Genomic DNA, 17,409 nt, shown 5'->3' on the forward strand with positions numbered 1-17,409 from the left:
CCTGTGGGTAATTGAAATTTAACTGTTTTTTTATTGTATATTACACATCAATAGCAACATAAGTTCAAGAGTGTCCCCCTCCCCTCCCTTTTCTTTTCCTTACAGAAGCGGGGAAAATGGACAACCCTGCTGGTAGCTTGTGAGCCCTTGTCACAGAACAGAGCTTGAACAATTTCGATTAAAGCAGTATGTTCGAGACTGTCATTAGACCTGCATTAAATTACATATCTGGAATGTTAAAAATAAAGAGTACTGAAGCTTATTCACAGCTGCCTGTGGTAAAGTATGTAGTCAAGGTTTTGATTATCTTTAAAGTTCTTATTTTTCCCTTTTCTAAAACTTATTGTTTCATCAAACAAATATCTAGCACATTTAAGAACAGTATGAGCACATGAGCAGAATTGCTTAAGACGGATAAAGCATTAGCGTGTTTCCATTCTGTGCTCAGTAGTATTGTTTAGTACTAACAATGGTAATTTATCAATTATACAAGAGGGAACAAAGCACTTCACCGGCTCTGAGCTCCAGAACTCCCTTATTACAAGGCCCAAAGCTTGAGACCCCTTCCGGACCTTGGGAGGCATCATTTAACGTGAGCGCTTGCATTACCAGGCTTTGCCTTGTCCTCTCTCGGTGACCCCACGGCGGCTGCTCAGTACTCAGCACCACGGCACATCAAGACTTCCATGGCTTTTTTTTTTCCTAAACCAGGAAAATTATAACCTTTCTTCTTCTTTCCTTCTGAACCAGGGCTCCTGATAATGAGGCGTGACTGTTCCCTACCCCTCCTGGCTGCAGCCTGCTCTTCTTGTCTGGGAGGTGAGACCATCCAGTCCCCTCTTGCTGTGTCGCTTGGGATGGCATTAGAGATTTTTAGAACAAGCCTAAGGACAAACCAAACCCTTTTGGATGCAGCATAAACCCTAAAATACGGTATGTTGGACAATTCATTGTCTATATGACAGCTTTGTTTTATATACTACTGAGATGCACAATGATGGTGTTTGCTTCTATACAAGGATCAGACTGGCTACTTCTATTTGATTCTGTGCTTTGTGATCATGATGTGAATGTAACTGCACAAGTTAAAATAGCTCTGTTTTATTAAGAGTTTCAATTAAAGTGTTTAATAGACAGATTTTATCGTGAGAGAGGCATCACAAAGACTGAGTACAATATAATGGAAAGGCAGGTATTGTTATATTATTACTATTATTTATGTATAATCATTGACGTATTAACTGAAAACTGGGAAATCAAGTTCCTGCACCCCAGAGAACTCACAGTAACGGTTTCTTTTTGGCCAGGCAAAGCATCTCTGCTTTGTGGCACAAGTAATGGTGCATATAGCCCGGTCCGGAAATCTGTGACCCTGAATGGGTTTTCCCATTTCCAAAGATCAAAAGTGGCAGAAATTCAGTTGGATCCATCACTGCCTGCCTTTTACTCTTCCCATTGCCTTTTCCCCTCTGCCTGGTGGTGTAAGGGGCATCCCTGCACATTAGAGCTGTTTGCCCTGTGTCTGTTTACCCAGCAGAGTAGCTGGAAAGCTCTCATCAAAGTGGTATTTGAAGGCCTTTACCAGGGACCTGAGAGGTATTTTGCCTTGTCCTGCCCATCTGAGATTTTTAAGTGTTTTGGTCTCCTAAAAGCTAAAGTGGAGCATTTGTATTAGAGTTTTAAACCAAGAATAAATCTTTCAGAAGGAGAAACCCCAAGAGGGACTGTATCATCAAAGCAGTTAATGGTCTAAGCTACAGCAGAGAGGCAGGGCTGGCCCAAAAATCATGGTCCTTATGCCAAATAGCCATGACCTTGTATAACACAGTAAGGAGACATAGCTGAGAGGGTTTTGTTTTGCTTTGGCTGTTTTCTAATCTCGACCCTTGACCAACACCTGAAGGCCACAGGAAGGTTTTTCTCCATCCTTATCTCAACCCTCATTCCCTGGCAGATTCCAGCTGCTGAGCTCAAAAAAAAAAAGCTGGGAGAGCGGTTGTCCACTAGGATTTATATATACGGGATGCTTGGAAGCTAAATCTTCCAACCACTAACGTGCACCATACTGTAAGACAAAGAGCAGGAGATAAATTTTCCTGCCTCTGAAATTTCTGCTCGTGTCACTCACTGAGGCTAATTTTTACTATTGTGATTCCAGTGAGAAGAGCTATCCTGACATGAGTGTCTTACTCTGCGCTGTGACGCCAGGATGAAGTGAGAGCTAAGGATGAGCAATTGTAGCACTGTCAGGATTAAAGCCAGGTCAGATTTGTCATTTGCTAAAAGTCCCTTTTTTTTGACATAGGAATCAGGGAAAATATATTGATGCAACATGGGGAGAAGGACCAGAAGGACAGTATTTGCCCCAATAAATATGATTCAACTAGACCCAAGCCTCATGGTAATGGGAAAATATTTCCAAGTGAAACCAGAAGCTTTTAGGGATAGCCATTGACACTGAGTACAACATAATGGGAGGGTCCAAAATCAGGGAGCTCCTCATGGAAATCACCATTAATGGTCCTCATTTTGCTCCCATCTGTAGGGTGTTTGAGCTCACGAGTGTTTAGGTAAAGAAGGCTGCAAGCTGCCAAATGAGAAAAAAAGAGGTTCAGCTGTTTCTCCTTCTCATGGATGAGGTTAGAAGGTTAATAAAAGAGTTAATCCCAGTCTGCCCTGCAAAAGGGAACAGCTCACATATGTGAAACTTCAAAAGGCTTTGGAGTGTGTGTGTATGGGTGGTGTTATTTCCTGACAGCGCTGTCCCAAGAAGACGAGGGCTGGTTTTTGGAAGAGGAGTTTGGCCTTTAACTAAATAAGCTGGAGTGAAAATAAAAAGGTAAAGAGTAAAATGGTTTTGAGAGTAAACCCCAATTCAGTTGACTTAAACTTTTAAATATGTTAACAGTTTGAGAGAAAAAGAAGAAACAGTCAATTTAGGAAACATTCAGTCAAAACATTTCTCCTCAAATTGGAAAAATAAAAAGGAAACTAGTGAGAAATATGATATAGAGTTACTAAATCGTTTGGTGGACCTGGAAATGTTTTGTGTTGCTTTCACTCTGGTCATTTGTAACTACAGAAGGGTTGTAGAGCAGAGGTAGAGGACAGGTTCTGTGCGTGCAGAGAGGGGCTGGACACTCCTGTTTCTGGCCTCCTTGTTATGCCCAGGCGATTACAACACCAGGCAGTTATTTATAAGGAGAGCTAGGTGTCCATTTGCTTTCCAGCACTGAAGGAATGCCTATTGCACAGCACACAGAATCACCTCAGGCCCTGTTAGGTTTTTCTGGAGAAATATATACTACAGTCTGGGTTACTTATATGCCTCCACGACGTGGTATTCCCCACACAGATGAGGGTCCACACTAAGGAACAGCGTAAATGTTATAGTCAATATCCCTTGGCAGAGTAACTGCACTGCAATTTCTTCTTCTTTCCTTCCTTCTGCACAAGGCTCCTGTGCTAGCAGCTAACCACCTCCTATAAGGAAATGGCATTGTGTTAAAGTTATATAGTGTATCATATTAAATTTTATAACAGTGCTTGGTGTTTTCAAAAGACTTGGGGGGGAAACAGCATCAATCAGGGAACCACATTTGACAGACTTGGAAGGGGTCTCCTGGGTCATTTTGTCCAAGACCTCTATGAAACAGGAAGACTTCTGCAAAAGACCTTTCCCATAAATGTATCTAACCTTTCCTTAAAGACACTGATTGTGCCATAAATACCTCAAGCAGGTAAACTAGTCTGATTGACCTTACGATCAAAAAGTGTCTCCTAATACTGTATATAAGGTACAATTTTCCATTCCTTCAGCTGTAGCTAAGCAAGAAAAAAGGCCAAATACACAGTAATGGGCAACAACACAAGCTGTGCAAACAGTTTTGCTTTCACTTTACTGCCATCCCCTACCATAAATCTGGATGTACCATTGATACTTGGTTTCCCAGTGTAGGGTCTGTGATCCTTGTGGTATCTATCTCACTTTGTCTCTGCCTTTTGGAGAGCCAACATTACAGAGCGTAGAAGTAATGAAGACGTACGAGCAGCACTTTCCGATTCAGAAAGCCATTCAAAACCCTATGCCATGTAGTTAAAGTATTTATTTCTATTTTCTATTTATTAGAATTTGTGAGTTGTTTCTCGTCAGGACCACGGGAGCTGGGGGAAGCACAGGGCATTCTATATCTCTATCAGAGTGTCAAAGAATAATTTTCATTCTCTTCCAACAATTGTGCATATAGAAAAATAAATACCTGGTAGTTCAGCTGTTTGTGGTTGCAGAAGTAATGCATTGTGTGCTCTTTGTGGCCCCACCCTGCTCTGCTGCCTTTCTCTCGGTGAATATTAGAAGTGTCGTTCTGTGTAGATGTGTTATTAAATCACAGACACATTCAGTTCTGAGAGCTGCCTCAGCTGCACATAAACTATCTTTGCCTTGCTTTTTTCTGCCTTTTCTGATGGCGCGAGAGCTGAAGGCTGTTCTCTTTCCTGCCTGTTTCTGTCAGGCACATAGTACTTATGGAAAGGGGTTGTCTTATGGTGTCCATCTCACCTGAATCACCATTACCTAATTCATTCTGGATGTAGGAGAATGTTAAGACACCTTTCAGTGCATCCTTGCAGCTCCCAGGGAAAAGCACACCTTAAAGGCTGAATATGCCACCGTGGTGCTGCTGTCAGCTGTAGGAATGAACAACCATCTTGTAGTCCCACAACAGGTTTTGCTGTCACCAGCCACCTGCTGAACATACAGCATCACACCCAAATGAGACACTGAATAGGTCTAGTAAAAGGTTTGGGACAAATGTTATTTTAAGAGATCCCCAGCAGGCCCAGCTTGCCAGCCCTGCTTTACTATATGATAAGCTCATAACAACACTATCCACAACCTGACCCAGAGAAGTATATTGCAGAGTAGCTGATGAACACTCTAGAGGAATTTCTTCTTCAGAAGACCCGAGAAAGAAGTTTGACAAGGTTGAGATGTCCTGAGCTCCGTTTCAGAGACCATTCAGTGTTCTAGGGTAGATCAGGCTGTCTTCCTGTTTTGTTTCCTGGGCCAGGAAAACTGGAGTCAGGTCCTAAAAGCAAAAGACACAAAAAGGGTAAGGTAGTTTTGACAGACTATGGTAATCCTGGGTTTGATGACAAGCTGGAGTTTCTGCATAGCCCTACCCACACTTCTAGGCTGTACCTCTTTTATGCCTCGTGCCTTCAGACTCGCACTCACTTGTCCTTCTCTGCTCAGTGCTGATCATTTCATAGAAATCTCTTCTATAAATGCCTTCTCTATACAACTAACTAAATGCCATCCTTTTTCTCTGATGTGCAGAGTTTTAAAGTGTTTAATCACATAGACGTATGGGCTCGAATACAACTCGTCCAGTTGTTTAAGGGCAGAGGCTGGTGAGATCTTGACAATTCAATCTGATAGTATAAAATCACTAGGGAATATAAAATACCTATGCCAAGAAAAGGAACACAAATACTAACAGACCTGCTGTTTATTGCTTATATTCTTCTCAGCCACTGTCTTCTCATTGAATCACCAAAGCAGGCTCCCCTCACTGTAACAGAGATGAGTCCCAAGCCCAGCTCATCCTCACCCCTGTCCTGCCCTCAGCTCTGGCTGTGGCAGCAGCCCCTTCCCTGCCGAGACAATTTGAAGCCTGCAGCATTTGCTTACAGAGGACACGAGGTACTTGACCCACACGACAAACTCAGGTTTCCTTCATGCTGACCTGCTTCAGTCCCCCACATCCCCCGTTTTCTTCTTGGCACTTCTTCATTCCCCAGATATTGTAAATACATAGAGAAATATAGTTGTGTTCTATTTCATTAGGAGGGGGAATGAAGACAAACAAACAGGGCTTAGTTCTTTTATTATTAGTAGTATATTCTTTTTGAAGGAGGGTTTTTGTTTTTAGCCCAGACGAGTTCTGACCTGTACCCGTGCTGTTAGGTACTGCTGGAAACAAAACAGTGCATTTGCATCAGGTGCTCCTAAACAAAATATAATGATAAATATCATAGAGATTTTTCTGATCCTGTTCAGTGCACAAATGCCAATCAGAAGCAAATATGGGGCTGCATCTTGCAATCCATTTGGATATTTACAACAGAACATGGCATATCATTTAATTTAAATTTGCAGCATGCTCGGTGTAATTAATGCTGTGCAGTGCCTAGAAAATCCTGATTTCTTAATGTGATACAATGCATGCACACTGAGACCCTTTTTTTTTTTCAAACTACTGTATCATTTTGGAACGTTAATGGGGAGGCACAACCATTAACCAGGAAAAAGAGCCATGCTCACTTGCTCTTTATGAAACTTCCATGCAGCTCCCCAAAATATGATGCAAACTACAGGTTTGTTTTATAAGAGAGGGGGGAGTCAGAGATTTAATTTTCCCTTGACACAGCATGATGCCTGAATAGCCAGGCAGCTATTCCTAAATTATGTGCATTTCATTCCTAGGAGCTGTGAGCATTTTGAATGGGCTGTTGTTAAATACAGTACACAAGCATAAATACTCAAGGGAACAGCTAGCTGAAATTTTGGCATGAGCAGAAATCTGATATCTATCATGGTAGTATCTGAGCACGTAATAATAATGCATATTGATTTGTCAGGAGTGCTAAGAGAGGGGGTTTGGTATTCTGGGATGAGAACTGTTAAACTTGGGAACATCTTGTATGATCATAATAAGCCGTGGTATTCGTGTGCCATGGTTCTGGCAGGGACAAAACCACTCACATGTGATCTTTAGACCTGAGAGACTCGCCTGGGTTTCAGTGTTGGAACTGAACCTAAGAGACTGAATGCATGATAAAGACATATATATATTATCCATAAATATTATTCATAAATGAGACATGGGGAGTTTACAGCTGTAATCTACATATAGGTAACAAAAAGGCAGTGTGCTTGGCAAGAAGGGTGAAGACCAAAAGCCCTTGAAGGTCAGGAGCTTTGTAGCTATGACTTCAGTGAGCTTGGCTCTTAGTTTACCTACTTGATCAAGCAGGTATGATTTGAATTGTGCAACAAGAAGAGAAAAGGAAAAAATCCCACCACAACCCCTATCACTTTGCAAGGTACAAGTTTCTACCAGAACACGCTATAAGAGCTCTGTTCATAGACTTGTTGATAGCAAAGCAAATTTTTCAGGTCCTCTAAATAAATCTGTTCCTAAATATAATGCTTCAACTTCTATATTCTCATCTGACACCTGACAATTCAACCTTAAGAGTAATTGGTCCTGTCTTTGAACCTCTGCAAATACTGTATGAGGAGGGTGGACAATTTATTGATTTAGATTGATTTTTGCAAGAAGCATATGAGACAGATACAGTACCAGGTGTCACAGGCTGTATGTATTACACTCCTCAAGACCATCCATAGGCATTGAGGCAGGGTTCAAGAGTATGCCCAGGTAATGCTGAGCCAGCACTTGCAAACGAAGCTGTCCTGCTGCTGTGTGATACCTCATTGAGTGATTACATGTGAAAGACACCAGCAGGAACAACTGAATTGGCCAAGTTTGAATTTCAGGGTGAGATGACATGCCTTTTCTGTTGGGAAGCAGCCTGAGCTATGTGCAACAACCCAAAGGGTTATTCTAAGGCAGGCTGCCCAACCCATTGAGCTCTTCCTATTGATGAGCCTCAAGAAGGGGTTGGAGAAACAGGCAGCTATTGAAATGAATGGTCAGACGTTTTCATGCCTGAAACTATGTTTTTCAGTGCTGTGGTTAGTTGAGAACGTTAGAAGCCAGGGCAGTGGATTTGTTGGGAGTGAAAACATTTGTGAACTGGCTGTTTGGTTTGTGACAAAAATTGTCATTGATATTAATAGCTCTGAGCCCCAGGAAAGCCCTAAAAAACCCTAGGGAAATAGCAGAACAAAAGAAAACAGAAACAAGATGGCACTGAGGGTCTCATCACTGGGGAGGATGATTAAGATGTGAGACAGAGGGCTGTCCCACTTGTGTACCAGTTTGGCTGGGGAAATCACCCTCCTCCCGCTGCCTCGCTTCCCTCATCTATAATGAGGAAAGGAATAACTTTGCAGCACACTTTACATTGGCATTGCATGCTAACTTCATTACTGTTTGCAACAGCCTGTGCAATCCTCAGAGGAAAGGAATAATAACAAAGGAAAAAAAAAGAATGATAATTACCAAGCACATAGTTTTCATCTATAATCTTCATTTCAGGATTCACTCTTTCTGATGTCAATATTTTATAATGGCAGAATGAGATATGCAAAGTTCCTGTTTGATGGAAGTAAATTCAGATTTAATATTGCCAGGGAGCTGGGTGTTTAATACACTGGAGCAGGCTGCAGACAGCCTCCCTGTTTGCTGCTCCTTTGTACCAGTTCAGCAGCATTCCCGTGACCAGGCAGAGAACTGGGAAGGAGCTGCTCTGAATTTTCAAGGGGGCAGGGAATGACAGTACTTTGTCATTTAGCTCTGTCACGATAATTGGGAGTGTCACACAACAAAACAACATGACACACTCCCGGTAAATGAAGAGTTTTCCAAGTGATGTACAGCCCCTGTCAGCTGCCAAAGCTTTTGTTTGGTCAGAGAGTGAGGCAGAAGAAAAGCCACTCTGAAGAGGCACACTTAGAAAGTTTGTTGTAAATTGATTTCCTCTGTGTGTTTATCAAATTGGCTATACCCTATGAGCAGCAGGAAAACACCCTCTTTTATCACACACTCGGCTTCCGACCTGCTGAGGACTTTCCACAAACTCTTTAGGAATTTCCCTCTTTTTGTTAAATTGGGTTGGATCTCATTAATAAAAGAATGGTCTAATGGAAAAGAGTTTCTAAAATTATACTGTAACCTAGAATTGCAGGATTCAGCTTTCTGTGCCTGAAGAAAAAAATTCTGAGGCATTAAACTTACTTTATCAAGCATTGCACCTGACATGCTCTCATAAATTTTACATACATTTTAACTTATTTTAATATTATGCAGGCTTGGTTTAAAATATTCCCATGAAGTAACTAAAATGAAGCTGCTCAGCCATAAATTAGAGCTAAAAAAATACTTGTTCCCCCCCGCCCCATCAATATTTCTTTACTTAAAATCATGCCTTGTATGTAAGTTAAATTTTCCCCTCCTGAGATACTTTGTGTAGCTTAATAGGCCTACCACAGAACCAGTGAGCTCTATTTCTGTAGGGTTAAATGCAGGTCCTTCACTGTTTTAAGGTGTCTCACCTAAAAGCACATAAGTAACCCTTTCATGACAATACTCCAGCGAGGCCCAAGGCTCAAAACTGAAGTTGCCACCATATATTCTTATATATATAGGAGCTGCCCTGCATGTTGGCTGGGCAGATGAGAGGATGCCCCTTGCAACACAGAGTGATTGTAACACCCCAAGGGTGCTCCTTTGGTCGTGGCACCCCTTTGGCCAATATCACCATCCAGCAGGTACACCATCCTTGTCAACTCATCACAAAGCTCCATTTGTGTCCCCATTTCTGAAGCCATTTCAAAGGCAGAGCTAAATTACACAAACATTTGCCTATCTAGACATAACAGGACTGTTATGAAATACTGTCAGCTTGTTGCCATTTAGCCTGAACACACGCTGCATGTGTCTGTCGGGCCATACTTGGGCAGCTCCATAGCACGCACCCTGTCCCAGACACTGGAGTGATTATGTCTGAATGCTCCTTATCTGATTGAAAAGCCGACAATGCTGCACATCTGTGCTCGCGAGGCTCTGCTGCTGCACTGCCACGCCAGTATTTATTTTGCTTCTCCAAGTTAGTTTTCTTTGAGAAGCAGCAGGGGCCTTCTTCAATGAACTGAAAAATGTGTATTGTATGAGGGTCTGTGGAGGGTTTGTGCTGTAGTTCAGTGGGCAAACGCGAACCTGGGGGATGACATTTCAGTTAAACATTTGGTTTACATCTCTACATGCCAAAAATATTAATGTCTTGACTTTAGCAAACTGAATTCAGCACATTATATTCTTTTTTTTTTTTCCTTTAAATGAAGTAATTATAGCCAAAACATTCTGTGGATATTTATTCTTCCTTCTCAAAGGGGAGTTTTGCACATTACATTTGGTTTTTCAGGGCTGAATTGTCAGTAGCTGCTCACTTGACACTTCCCCGTTAGTTTGTATTGGAAACCACCAGTAGTTTCTTTTCTTGTGTTTATTGTGTTACCCTCAGAGCTTTGATCAAGACATTCTGGGTAACAGCAAATTTAGTGCAATGCCTATTTGCTAGTTTTGAAGAAAAAATTAAGAATATGGTTTGTGTCAAAGGATCTGTGAAGACAAGATAATTGAGAAGCGGAAGGGCATGTATGGAAGTGCAGCTGAATGTCCTCTTCACATCTAATTGCATCAGGAATTCTACATTAACATGCAAGTCCTGTCCAAAGGGAAAAAAAAAAAAAAAAAGCTTATTTTTAGGTAGAAGCCCTCAGTGGGCAGTAAATTACCCATAATATCCCCCAAACTAGCAATTAGCCCTGTTTGCTGACTACCTGAATTGTTTCACAGTAGTTCAGCACAGTCTTACCAGTTATCACCATACTTATCATCAGAGACGCAGCGTTTGGCTCCCGCAGCGCCACATACTCTGTGCCTAAGGTCAGCCATAATAACAAATATGTTTTATTTGCTTCTTTTGGCCCTTCAGAACTGTTTTCTCAGGCTTTAGTATATGAGGAGAGCTGATGCTGCCGTGCTGCTTAAATGGCAAGGATCTGAAAACCGGAAGCGATTCACAAGTGTGAGTATACTTTGATATTGGTGAATGTGAGTGGTTTGTGTTGATTCTCCTGTTAGCAGATATAGCCTTAAGCATCTGCTCTGAGAGAAAAGCGCTTTCTACCAATTTCTAGGGTTTTCTCTTCAGAAGTTCTGATACTGGAAGATGTTTTTCAACACGAGCCTGTAACTGAGTGTAAAACTGGAAAACATGGAAACAAAAACCTATGGAAATTCTTTCCTTAAGGCTGCTGAGCAAGTTTTCATACCCCTGAATACAAATGCTTTGTCAAAATAGTAACTCAGGTTTGAAAACAAAAGCTATACAGCCTGCTTTAGCAGTAGAAACGATCATGGGCCTATACAGGCACACAAATAGAAGCACACACATCCTAACAGCATTCTTTTCACCTAACAGACCTTGGTTTTAAAGAAAGAAAACTGAGTGAAAGTGAGTGAATTAAGCATTTGAAATAGAATACAGAAATGTTGGGACCTGAAGCATTAAAGTTTTAGTTTTAAGCACTGTGCACACCTTTCTGAGTAATGCTTTACTTTACACATCATTTCTCAGGCAAAATCCAATTGAATTAACATACACCTACTATCACCATTTAAATCCCATTTTCCAAGCAGGTTCTGCATCCCATTGTACTGACATGGACCTGTATCCCTGCTTCTGATCTGGACTAGGTCTGAGTCTGTCAGGAATGAAGAAGAGAGAGAAGGAATTCATGCTGAAGAGGAGCATTTGACAACTGCTGCTCATTTGCAAACGCACTGCAAGAAGCAGAAAATGGGAAGATTGCCTTTGTCTGGCTCTGGCTAAAACGCTTCAGCTTCTTGTTGTTTCACGAGCAGGAACATCAGCTCTGATAACAGACAAACTGCCTACTCCATGTAGCCAAGAGAGGCTCTCAAAAGAGCAAACCATCTGTTAAAGGGTAAGCCATCACTCTACTCTTTTCGCTCTTGTAGGGACAGATTAATGTAAAGCACAGTGCATGGCTACAGGTTGGTAGAAGGAAACAGCCCTGAGCTGCCCTGCCACTTTAGACCTAACTGATGCTGCTGGAAAACAAAGGCAAATGACACGGAGAAGACTAAGAGAAAGAATGATTCCCTTCAAGTCAGGACATGGAGAAAAGAGTCATACTGACCAACTTTTCTACCCTGAGAATCACTCAAAATGCCCCCAAACCTCCACTGTTTCAGCAGCAGATCCTCACACAGGGATCCACAGGCAATGAGCTCCCAGTTAATGGCTCAGTGAGGCAGTGACCGCAGTGAGATTCAAGGTGTTGGGCCATCCTCACCAGGCACTCCAGGGGAAAAAGGGAAGCCTTGGTGGGGACAGGTCCAACTTTTTCCTAGGGAAAAACAAAGTCTTTGGGTTGCGTGTTAGTTCCAGCCTTCCTAAACCAGGCCTTGACTAAGAAAAGTAGCAATAAGCTGACCATAAATTCAGTCATCCCTGTTGTGAGCATGGACGTGCATACCTGGCCCAGGCAGGGAAAAGCAGATTGATTAAAACACAAAGTCCACCTTGTTTTCTGAGCTGAAAGCTCATGCTGTTTCTTGGCAGAACAGGCATGTTAGGCCTGTAATAACCACTTGCTACCTTGCTTCAATCAGCGTTAAAACCAGCACAATATTAACATCTTGGGGAAAATCCATCTGGAAACTGCTTTCTGGGGGGGTGGAAATGAAAGGGAGGGAACTGAATACCACACCCAGTGTTTATTTCTTGATTTCATAGTAACTTTAAGGAACTTAGACTTTTCCCTCCCCTCACCTGAAATTGTTGATTTTCAAACATTTCCTGTTAAAGTACAGAGCTGAATACTTGTTCAGAAAGATGTGGCAAAGAACAGCAGTTCTTTGGTCTGGCAGAGGGTTGTATTTGCTACTTGGTGTTACTCTGGAGGAGGCTTTTGTGTTCGCATCTTCCCATGAATCCCCATGCTCAGTACAGCAGGGTGGCATTACCTGGGACAAAGCCAGCCCGACAGAGGCATTGCCCCATAACAACTACGTGGCCAGAGCATCCCCACACCGTGATTCAGAGCAACCACACATGCTTGGATGTGGGAAAGAAGCTGGGTTTACGCCTTAGGGGTTTGAGGTTGGAACCCAAGAGCTGAGCTTTAAAAAGACAGTGTGAAAAATGGTTACTTTCTGCTGACATGGTAATACTAAAACTGTTTTTTTCTTTTTCCTCTTGACGTCCTGGTATGAATATAGACTTGACTTTATCTGACGGCATCTTTTCTTTCTGTTGAATCAACTAACACGATAGCTTCAGGATTCAGGGGACACTTGTGCTTGGCACGAAAAAATCCTGTTGTGGGCAAGTTAGTGCAAAGCCAACTGGGTAAGTGAGCCAAAGAAAGCCTTTGGTTATCATTTACTCTGATTTTTTTCCCTTTCTTTTTTCCTGAAGAGCTGTACTCCAGCACTGATATAATTTTGAAGACTGTACTAGTGATGTGCTCTAAAATCAATGCTCTAAAATCCATGTACTCTATGTGACTGCCGGGAAGAGTCACTACCGTTCAGCTGGGAAGTTCACTATGAGGCATTTGGAGACTTCTGGCATCTCCAAAATATTTCTTTGGAGCAAGTAAATGATTCAGGGTCTGGACACTGGATTTTTAAATTAGCAAAATATTGATTGCTTTGCTCTGACAAACACTTTGTCACAAAGAGCTGGGCTATGATGAGGGCCTTTGGTTCTGGGTTAGTTTTAGATGACGTTAGGACCAAGCCAGGCTGTAGCTATGTATTCAGTGATGCTTAAAAGTAATGCCTTGGCCTTCCTACATCCCAGCCTGCAACTGTGTGGCATCCTGCTCTGCTGAAATTCTGTCACCTTGGCCTTCCTTCCTTAGCTAGAGAAAACAGACCCCTTTTGGCTTCGTGTCTCACTGAATAATAAACCACTGGGGCTGGTTTGCCAGCCATCTCTTTCTTTGGGCCAGCTGGGTGTAGCTGCCTCATACACCTAAATTTAAAGGATCTGGGCAGGATTGATTTAGATTCCATTTTTATTATAGCTGTTAAGTAGGTACCAGAGTGGAGGTTCCTGTTGACAAAGGTGAACATTCACTCAGGTAACTGCTCCTAAAGGACCCAAGAGCATTGGCCAAGTAAGTCCTCAGCAGAGTGAGTAAACATTTTATAATTAAGCCTTTAATTGAGAATTCTGTATTTAAAAATATAAAATCCTGCAGCTTCTATATGAAATATTACCTGTGCATGTCAGGGGGCTGAGGGCACGTTCACCTTCTCCCACTGTTCTAAAAGCTGTTTCAATAGATGGAGATATAACAAGTACAGTGCTTGATAAGGTAAGTGAACCCCAACACTTACAATCTTTGCAGAAAGCCGTTCTGAACAACTAACACCAATAACTAACAGGTAATTTTGCTTAAATGAAGAAACTATTGTAAGTCACGTTCACTCAATCAAGGAAAAGAAACAGCACTAGGGAAGCAGTGTATCTGCGCAGCACACTTTCTGTCTGCAGCACAGATGCTATAGTTTACCTTTGAACCACCTATGTGGGGAGGAAAAAGTTATCCTGCCTCCATAAATGAATTTGGGAATAATTAAGTCTAATGGAAAAAAAAACCCCAAATTTAAAAAATCAAAGTCTGTTCATGGACACTGAATGGAAAGGGATGTGGAGTTTGTAACGGTGCTAATTCATTATGAATTATTCCCATTTTTGGTTGGCAACAGCGACTGAACGCAAACAGAATTACATTAAGGGCAACAAGAGTCCAGACTAGATAGATAGACAAGAGTAAGGCAGTCAAACTTTTGGAAAGGCAACTAGAGGGGGGACAGATCATGCTGGGATGTATTCAGCCCTGGTGAAAAGAGCACTGTAAATGTTTATTTACTTATTGTACTCATTGGCTTCTTAAAGAACTGATAGTATTTAAAAGCTCTGACTGTGTCATGCAGTTCTTCTCTCCTCAAACTGCTGATGCTGAACGCCTGTCCCAAGCTTCCTGCATTGTTGTTGAATGCATGGAGGTGGGTCAGTGCTGCAGCAGCACTAGTGGGACAGAAAGAATCACATCACGTAATGGGACAGAGGTGAAAATCCCTTTGCTGGGTAGGGACCTAGCGTGATGCTCACCAAAACCACTACAAGGCCTTTCTCTGAGTGCCAAGGTTATGAACCAGAGTTTAGACAGCATCAGCTGATAAGGCAAAAAGTACCTTTAATTGTTTTCAACCCACACAAACATTGATGCATCTATGTTTAAATTTCTGTATTGTGCATCTATGCTAATATGATTGAGTTCAGTGGAACAGCACCAGAAGAAATAGGGCTCAGGCAAGATCAGAGGCCGAGTGTGTTTAAAACTGAGGCTCCATGAGGGATTTTTAGCATCAACCCAGTTTTGTATACCCAAACAGGCTCACTGCTCTGGCTAGAATGAGGAGGGTTTCTTCTCCTTTGGAATGCTGGGGTAAACTGTCCTTGTACAAAATGTGTTCAGGGTCGAGTTTTAGGCAATATTTCGTGCTGCAATAACCACATCATGACAGACAGACAACCTCTGCATCAGATAAGAGAAAAAAATCCTCTTCTGCAGGTCAGTACAAGGAAGGAACCTGACAGAGCTATAAATACAGGGCCCAGAAGTGCAGAATCTGATGCATTAACTGCAGCCATTGGCCATGTTTAATTTTTTCCCCAAGCATTTCAGGTGTTTAGACAGAGAGGCAAATATATACATAGGGGAATCTCAGCTGCTCATTGTGAAGTGATTCTCTCTGATAATTGCTCTGGAGTTTTTCAGACACTTACTTTAAAAATACATAACTGATTAGAGGGAATTGAATTGGGTCCATCTGTTACATGTCCAGCCTCAGGTTTAGAGGCAGAAACAGCAGAAAAGTGAGGGAAAAGGCTGATCACTTTTCCATTTGCCAGGTACAGTCCAAAGACACTCAGCAGGGCTAGATAAAGATTTTCAGATAAGAAGTAAATGTTTTAATCTGTGATACTACAGGAAAACCCCTGGTTTTAAAGTTAGATATCTAAATTATGCAACTCATTTCCAGAGGTGTGTGAATACACTGCAGTGCACAGTAAAGTCAGAGAGAGATGAGGAGTGCTCAATGCATGGGGTTGGACATGAAAAAAAGGAGAAAGAAGCCCTCTTGATGTTCTGAGGTGTGTAATGCTTTTAAGTCCTATCTCCAAAGGTGCCTTGGACAAGCTTTTCAGGGAGGGTGGTGGTGCTGAGATTTATACACACATGATGGTTAGGTGACAGAGTGGTGAATGGCTGTCAGAAAGTGCAGTCTGGCTCTTTTGTTGTTTTAAATGTGAACCCAAACCCTGAAATGATGTGAATTTCCTGTTGCCAAAGGTTACCATTGGCTAGAAGGAGTTTTTGAGACTCTACCTTAAAAGCAGTGTTTAACACCAGTGTTTTTACAGGGTGGCGCTGGGTGTTTGTGTGGATGCAAGTGGGAAGTCTCCCGAGGCTCATCCAGTGCTGGATTAGCTGAAGTCATACTCAGGTCAGTGCAGCCAGAAGGATGGTCCTGATAAGGCAAGAAAGGAATGAATGTGCAATGGGAGGAGAGAGACTGGTGATCCATTGCTAATCCAAAGAGTTCATTTACTCACCTTGCCACGGAAAAGACAGAGTAGAAGCAGCACAAAACTTTATCTAAAGAAATGTTAAAAAGAATCTTCTCCTAAATGAACTAATTAAAATTAACATAGTGGTTCTTTTTTTTCAACCCAAGAAACAAAATTACTGAAAGGGTTTTTTTTTTTCCCCGAGTGCCACTTTGGAAAACATGTTCTCAGCTTGGGGATGGAGAAGACAGTCCCTTCATTCCAGAGGGTTCCCCATGGCTTTCACTGAGGCATCTGCAGCATTGGGCTGTGCCATGGGGTCCAGAGGTGTCTGGGACCCACAGAGAGCTCAGAGGCAGTTTGCAAACAGCCATGTCACTGCACAGAGGTCACTCACTACAGACACTCAGCTAAACCAGCTTTCCTGGAATGAAGGAATGGTGCTACCACAATTTGAAGTTGACAGACCCTATGGCAAACCAGCCATCAGATGCTTGAGTTACCAGCACAAGTGTTAGATTTAGAGTATTATGAAAATATCTGCATTCTGAAGTGCTGTGAATTATACCAAATAATTCTGAATATTTCTTTTGCTATCCTAATGAATCAAAGCGGAGCTTACCACATTATCAGCAATCACCACAGAGAAAATGGATTTCAGCGTACATAGCTCCTGTATAAATAGTGCATACCCAGCACATTCTTTAAGTAAGTAGTGTCTGATTGCATAATAATAACAATAATAAAGAGTGAGGTGGCCAGCTTGCACACAGGCCTATTAAAGCATCAAGTGCATGAGGCTAATGTGCTCCTGACTAGGGGGAAGGCAGGAGAGAGGAGTCCAGCTTACTAGCGCATTCCCCTTCATGGCTTTGCCTACCACCAGCAAACCATGGAGCCTGGGGAGCTTTTCCCTGAATCCTTGCATGGAAACAGGATTCCACCATTTTACAGGCTCCTGGCAGAACCAAAGATGTTGTGACTGCAGCACAGAGGCACAACCTACTGGTTTGGGTGAATTAACTCACATGGTGCCTT

General features: G+C 42.2%; 1 long non-coding RNA gene across 2 annotated transcripts; it reads left to right on the forward strand.

Annotated features, from left to right (window-relative positions):
• Positions 1–753: 753 nt before the first annotated feature.
• On the forward strand, positions 754–16,510 carry LOC115609649. Of its 2 annotated transcripts, none has more exons than XR_003991935.1 (5): positions 754–933; positions 10,687–10,779; positions 11,394–11,701; positions 13,002–13,131; positions 16,225–16,510. It is a non-coding gene; the product is annotated as an uncharacterized LOC115609649 (long non-coding RNA). The 2 variants fall into 2 exon arrangements; XR_004389926.1 differs by having other exon boundaries at positions 11,451–11,701.
• Positions 16,511–17,409: the final 899 nt, after the last annotated feature.

The sequence above is a fragment of the Strigops habroptila genome, chromosome 6 (genome assembly GCF_004027225.2).
Source record: "Strigops habroptila isolate Jane chromosome 6, bStrHab1.2.pri, whole genome shotgun sequence".
Taxonomy (NCBI): domain Eukaryota; kingdom Metazoa; phylum Chordata; class Aves; order Psittaciformes; family Psittacidae; genus Strigops; species Strigops habroptila.